At 43.7% G+C, this 7,195-nt stretch overlaps 1 protein-coding gene across 3 annotated transcripts in view; it reads right to left on the bottom strand.

Moving 5' to 3' along the window:
* The window catches only part of WASH1 (WAS protein family homolog 1), a 43,221-nt gene that overhangs the window by 34,484 nt on the left and 1,542 nt on the right, over positions 1-7,195 (bottom strand). The window contains exon 1 of one of the 3 annotated variants that reach the window (XM_017726222.1): positions 5,212-5,312. The exons of 1 other annotated variant lie outside the window; for it this stretch is intronic. The gene's annotated coding sequence lies outside the window, so the exon portion shown is untranslated. Of the gene's footprint in view, positions 1-730; positions 750-5,211; positions 5,313-7,195 lie in introns of those variants that run through there. One more of the 3 variants, XM_017726224.1, reaches the window with a different exon arrangement.

The following is a 7,195-nucleotide window of genomic DNA, read 5'->3' on the forward strand; positions in this document are numbered from 1 at the left end:
CAGGAAGTACAGCATGCTGGAATTATGACAGCTGATATGAAATACTCTGATGCTACAGTGAGAAATGGACACACATGCCCAAAGCAAGTATGAGTCATAAAAACAGATGTCAGATCACCCAAGAGATGTAATCATTAGTGGTGTGACCACCAACGGGTCGCACAAAGCAGAAGAAACAGCAATATAGAGCTTTTATTTTTTTGTAATCAAAGAGGCTCTGGAAAAGAGCTGCAGCATCTGGGGGCTCCAGCCATTCTTTATTCAATTATTTTTTCTATGTCAACTTTCATGATCAAGACAAATAAGCTCTGATGTTATATAATAACCTCATTTACCTTATTAAAGTGAAAACAAAGAGAAAAAGGTTGTTTTCTCACTGCACCACCTGCTTCCAAGTGCTATGTCCTGATTTGGAAGTTCTGACTAAAGCTACTGACTGCTCAGATTTGCACTTCTGCCTTAAGCTGTCTGTGCCTTTCACCTCCGGCAAGCTGCTCCAAAGCTCCTCAGGGCTGGTGGCTGTCCCTCTGCACTCAAAGCTGTTCTCTCCCTCTCGGTTCCAACACTCATACTGGCAAAAGCTGAGAGAAACAGCAAGAGTGGGAAACAGAATCAGTCTCCACCAGACTGTCTTGCCTTTCCAAAAGACTTAAACCAGGCCAAATACAGGCTGAGCACTCCAGGGTTTTCAGGCATTTGGAACCAAGAACTGGGCTTACTGTTCACTCACCACAGCCAAGTCTAATACTCAGGGATATGTGAAGCTCTGCACCTGGAAAAGGAAGTATACAATTCACTGCTCTGGATAGGCAGAGAAATACTCCACCTGCTTTGCTCACCTCTCTCCATAAGAATAAAACTTCTTACGTTAAGGCAAGCTCAAAAGAACTTGTTACAGAGCAAACAGAGTTTGTAAAAGAAGCAACCTTTCCTAAGTTCCTTAGAAAATACTGCTCTGTGGAGGACTGACCACTGGGATAATTATCTAAAAGAAAACAACCCCACAACCTTAAAATATCTTAGTTTTTCAAAGGAACATAAACAAAGGCAATATTAAGAAAATAGCCTGGCTGCCCTCAACACAGGCAGAATGTAAAGCTATATACAAGCACTTACCAGATGTGTACTTTGCTGTGAAAATAAAGGGAGAATAAGGCAAGCCATCAACAATACCTGCTTCCTTAACATGTTTCAAGAAACTAAAAAGAGCAGGCTCAGGGGAGAAGAGGGATTAAATACTTTGAAAAAAATCAGTGTGTATACTTCAAAGCTACAAGGGCTGCTTTAGCAATTACTGTGCTGCTGCTTCTGTCACTGCACTGGAAAGGCAGCAAGAACTAGAGGCCTTTAATTCCCACAGGCAGTAACATCTCCAAAAAGAAGTGGCAGGCTGTCTCTAACCCTATGTCTCTCTTTTGTAGGATCCTAATAAAAGATCAATGCCTTGTAGCCACCTGTGAAGACATAGAGATCAGCAATATGCAATAAAACACAGGTCTGCACATCCCTCACCACATACCACTACCCAACTACCACCAGTATGGCTCCACAGTGGGAACAGACCAAGCCACAAATGAACTACAGGTTAAGATTAAACACACTGAAAAGATGGACGAGACAGGCTCTGGGCATAGCTTATCAGGAAGTGCTGTTTCCTCTGACAGAGGAAAGTCACATCAATAACTTGGTTAACGGTGAGAAGTCATCCCAAATTCTTCACCGAGAGTAATTTCTTACATGTAATACTTTCTACCATGTTTACCCGGACAAACATTTTCCCACGGTCAAATCTGCTGGCATATTCAAGTCATGCCTTGGTTGTTCTGGAGGCTTGCCTAGAGGCTATCCCAACGAATACCAGAATTAAATCCTCCAAGGAAAAAATATGAACAATAAAAAAAGATAATTACATCACCTTGTCCTCCAAAGATAAAGCACACTCATAGGAGTTTACCAGCTGCAAAACCAGACAACTGTATTTAAAAAAGAGACTTGAAAAGCTAGAAAAGCAAAACATGTCATTGCACATGCTCCTCCTGTTCAGGGGCAGGATAAGGCAGTGTGTGCACATACACAGATGTAGACACTGAAACAAAAGCTAGTAATCCCTCAAATGCAGCATAAGAGTCTACATACAAGTCCTATTATTTTGCAGGAAAAAATCATTCTGCCCTGTGTTGACATTTGCAGGAGGGGATGAAATTTAGTCCTCCAGCAGAGCACACAAGAGATAACTATCCTGGATAGGAGAGAAGGATACATTTCCAGAAGTGAGATAAGAGGTTCACCACAGTCCCTGTGCTAATCCAACTTTACGTTTTTTTTGGGGAAGCAAGGTGGGGGCAGGAGAGAAGCACTTCAGTAAGTTAAGAGGATGAAAAGTCTATTTATATTTTTTAATTAACCATCTTCTACAGTGTTATTAAGCAGCAATCAAAGATGCAGATGCTACTGATTTGATTGGCAAGAAGTACACTGTGCTGAATATTAAGGAACTCTGCCCCTATAAATAGGTCTAATCACCATCTGAAGGCTGGAAGGCAGTGATGAAAGAAAGCATTAATAAGACCCTAATTAGGCCCTGTAGCAGGCTGTACCACCAGGGTGCTCATGTTACTAGATGTCTCTTATAGTAGTGCCCTCAAACTCCATTGTAGATGTTACTGCTTTGGTCTCAAGACCTCTAGTAGCTATTTTAGACAAGACTGGGGTTTCTTCATCTTTGGAGCACTTGGCATTTGCGAGGATTTTGCCTCTGAGTGCTACTCCAGGAACCAAAAGGCTCTCCATTCCAGCTGTCCCACCCCGCCCACTCTCAAGGAGTGAATTAAACTGAGGAGCTGGAGTTCCCCAGACACAAAAACTGGCAACAGGTGCTGGAAAGTGAAAAGCTTGAGAAGCCATCATTCTCCCTCCCTCTCAGCAGCAGGAGCACACCTCTGCCACATCTACATCACAAAGTTACTTTAGCCACAGCTGTAAAAGCCATTTCTGCTCCTCTCCTCCAGCTTTAGAGGGTACTTACTCAACCTCAGTCTTTCAGCCTGTCCTTACAGTATAGCATCACCTCAGAAGAACACCACCAACAAAAAGTCCACTTAGAAAACGAATCCTACACGGCATCTCCTGCTCCCACAAGTGCTAGTGATACGGGACTACCTGAACAGCCAAAACCTTTTCAAAAGGAGGCAGTGTCCCAGCACACCATGGCCCTGCAGGAGCAGTAGAACACTGAGGAGTCTGACAGTCAGCAGGACTACCTAAAGAAAAGCACTGGCCTGTCAAAAATCTGCTTCTGAAAATGTGAGCCCAGCATTTAAGGCAGCCCCTTCTCAAGAAGCCAGGGCCTTTGTGTCTTTGGCTTAGACACTTTGCTTTGAAAGAAACAGTACCTGTGGCAGCTACTATAGGTGAAATCTGGAGACTCTCCCTTTCCCTAAAAACTACTTAGAGCCACTTAGATTTGTTGGTTTGTCACATACTGCCGTATTCCACTTAGGCTTAAGAGAAAGAATCAAAATTTGAGATCTCAGAGCCCAGCTTTACAATAGCATACGGCAACTCCTTGGCAAATTGCAAAATACCTGACATTTAAAGATGGATCACGTACAAACAAATTATATTGACTCTCCAAAAGGGAGAATGCTATTACATTACTTTTTTTTTAAAGAGAATCTGAAAAGTAGAGACTTGAAAGAATTTAGAGGTGCACTTCAATCCTGCCAGCTCCATAAGCTAAGACTCCCTCTAAGCCACTACTGTCTTCAGGACAATCTTTCCCCTCAACACAGAGCTCTGTTTTGTGAAGCACAGGCAGCCTCCCTCACCGCATCACCTTGCTGAGAAGGCCCTGTCCTCTAAGCACAGGCTGAAATTGATTTCCTCCAGCTGGATACATAAAGCTCATTTTGACAGACAGATGTTGATGTCCAAAGTTAATCAGATAATCCCCTCTGCGACTGCCACCTTTGGCTCTCACCAGTAATGGAGACAATCAGACGCTCTAATGAACAATTGATCGATTCTAGGGCAGCATATACAACTGACCACAAACACTCTGCTAATTGCCTGCCTTCCCTTCCTATCACCACTTATTACAAAAGAAGCCTAAATAAATAGCTTAGCTACACCTACTATACAGACATCATAAGTAAAGCTGAGGGTCCCATCCCAAACATCCAGACACAGCTCTTTCTTCGATTTCCTAAACGGGGCCACTTCGGTTTTGTATGCCTGAAGTGCACAGAAGCCACTGGCTATGCAAAGTCCTCTAGAGAGCCACTTCTCTGCAATAAGTTCTCTTAAACAATGGAATTGCAAAACCGGGCTAACTGGAATGCTGCCGTAGACTCCCTGCAGAATGTTTGGAGCTTCTCATTCTCACTATCAGACCACAGGAATACTTACTTCCAGAAACACAGCACTTAAGAAAAAAAAAAAAACCAAACCAAGACTAAAAAACCCAGCTAGTTTTTCCCTCTAGTTTCCTGATACAAAATCAGCTTCACCCTCCTGCAGAGGGACCTTAGCTGCAGATCTAACCACTGACACATCTCACTGCTACAAACCCTAACTCACAATGTCCCGTTTTTCACCTCCACATTCAGTACCCTCTGCTCCAAAGTTCTGGAGTTTTACAAACCCCAGGCTCCACATGCACCATTACAACAAATCCTTAGACATTTAGTTAAGGAAACAACCAAATCAAACTTGCAATCACATCAGTTCCTGCCTGTTTTATACATTCAAAAGCAAAGGCAAAGCTTCCATTTCTAGAAGATGACAGGAGGGGAACTCACCAAATAAGGAATGTCTTCAAATCTGTTCACATTTGCTAGAAGGAATATCCCTACAGAGTGGCCTGATTGACAGGAGCTGGCAAAAAGCTGGGTCAAAAAATGACACCTGGATGGACTATTTTCTTGGAAAGGTTATCTTGTGAAGGGGTCTAAGCAGAGCTGATTAGCTACAGAAACTGCTTTTCTGAGTGATAAAAATGTTTCCCTTCAATCTCTTACACCACAGCCATGGGAAACATAACAATTTCACACATAATCCTCTTCTTCCTCTGCACATTACCTTCAAACTAAAAAAATGTTATGAAAAAAATCTGCCTTGCTTTCAGGATTACCTCAGTACTATTTTTCCCCAGCCCTCAATTTCTACCCTTCCCTTTCACTCCCAAGCTGAGTTTAAAGTGACTACAGTTACCTGGTATTACTCAGAAGCCAGATTGCAGAGTAGTTCCCAGGAATTACCTACTTTCAGTTTTCTGGCCCATGAACTCCTGAGCTGAGAGAAGAGAACAGCACTTTTTATCTGAAGGAATGAAGATTTAAAACTCAGTTTAAATATCCAGAGTGATAGAAGAAGGACAGATGCTAAGAATAGCAGCCTGTGCTGCTCTGGGAGTGCCTCAGGCACTCTTCTCCCTCAGGGCTCTGGAGGTGTGGCTGTCTCCCCCCCATTCAACACATCCCAGGAATACAGATATAGATAAATCAGGCAGCCTCTACATCCCAGCTTTACTACTCGGACAAGACAAACATAATGAAATATCAGAATTTATCAGATAACCTTCCTAAAATAAAGTCTAAGCAAGGGACAGTTGACTGGAGCACCTCTGATTCCCAGAAAACTGTCACACAGAAAAGCTTCTACAAGGACACGCCAAAGCCACTTTGCTTCCAGGCCTTGCCTCTGGCAAGAGCAGTACTCTCCGCTCCGCTTCCTTTCACTGCTCCAGGAAGGCTCCGTGTTTCAGGGAATTGGCAAGGAATGGGAGCAGTTTTAGCTTCTACCTCATCTGCTCCAGGATAGGTCAGCCCAGACTGCAAATCACTGCCAGCAACACCCACCACGAAACCTCCAAGAAATAAAGAGGTCATTCCAGGCAAACTCCCAATTGACATTTGCCTCAATCACGTGAAACGCCACAACCACAGTCAGCACTACCCCACGCTCCTTATTGGAAGCTGCACTGTGACTTGCACAGAGTCAAGAATTAGCCTCTTCTTTGGAAAGAGGCCTTTGGGAAAATCCAGGTGGTATTCACCCATTCAATATCTGAACAACATTTAATACCTAAAAAAAAAAAAAAAAAGAAACCCACAAAAACCGCACAAACAAATAAAAGAACAAAAAGGAGTGGGGAAAGCTTATCACAGGAATTCCTGTTGATTACTAAAATAAATACTATCAACGACCATCACTGCTGGATGTGGAATCACAATGTTCTCTACATCCATCAGCATCCTTTCTTCATGTGCACAGTTAGATCTAGTAGCCCTGTGGTCTTCTTACTGCTAGCCATTTCATTCTTTATCTTGAACAGAATTTTTATTTCATTCTTTAATTTGAACATAGGAAAAGATTATTCCAATAACTGCAATTATCACATCAGCGTTTGGGTTCACTTGCAAACACTGACAATATGTGTTTATTTCACAAATCATTACAACAGCACAACTACTGGCCTGGGAGTATACTTGGAATAGTACAAAACACCCAAACCCCATCACAAGCCATTAGCTGACTTTCTGAGGAAAAATCACATAACTCACAACACAGTCTCATGTCTCTCTCAGACACCTCCTTCTCTTTTTTTTGTTCCTCCCTTCAGGCTGCAGCATCACCTGTCTGTCCCTGCGGGGTACCTGATCTACACTGAAAAGAGGCATTGTCCTTGTCATTCCCTGGAGCACTGTGTGGAGCTCAGGAGTCCTGTATGTCACTGCCAACTTGAGGTTTCCATGCTCCATGCCTGCCTGCCAGATTTCCCAATCCATGTCATAGCTCAGCACCGAATGGTTCAGGTTAGAAGGGACCTCGGTGGGTCATCTGGTCCAACCCCCTGCTCAAGGAGGGCCATCCCAGAGCACATGGCACAGGATTGCACCCAAACAGTCCTTGAATATAAACGAGGGAGACTCCACCACCTGTCTGGAAAACCTTTTCTCGAGGCTGAACAGGCCCAGCTCCCTCAGCCTGTCCTCATAAGAGAGATGCTCCAGTCCGTAAATCAACTTTCTCGCTCTCTGATGGAGCTCCATGTGTCACATGCCCTGGGGAGCCCAGAACTGGACACACACTCCAGGTGTGGCCTCACCAACACTGGGCAGAGGGGCAGGATCACCTCCCTTGACCTGCAGGCAACGCTCTTACTAATGCACCCAGGATAAGAAGTGCAACGAAC

The sequence above is a fragment of the Corvus brachyrhynchos genome, unplaced genomic scaffold, assembly GCF_000691975.1.
Source record: "Corvus brachyrhynchos isolate BGI_N302 unplaced genomic scaffold, ASM69197v1 scaffold191, whole genome shotgun sequence".
Taxonomy (NCBI): Eukaryota; Metazoa; Chordata; class Aves; order Passeriformes; family Corvidae; genus Corvus; species Corvus brachyrhynchos.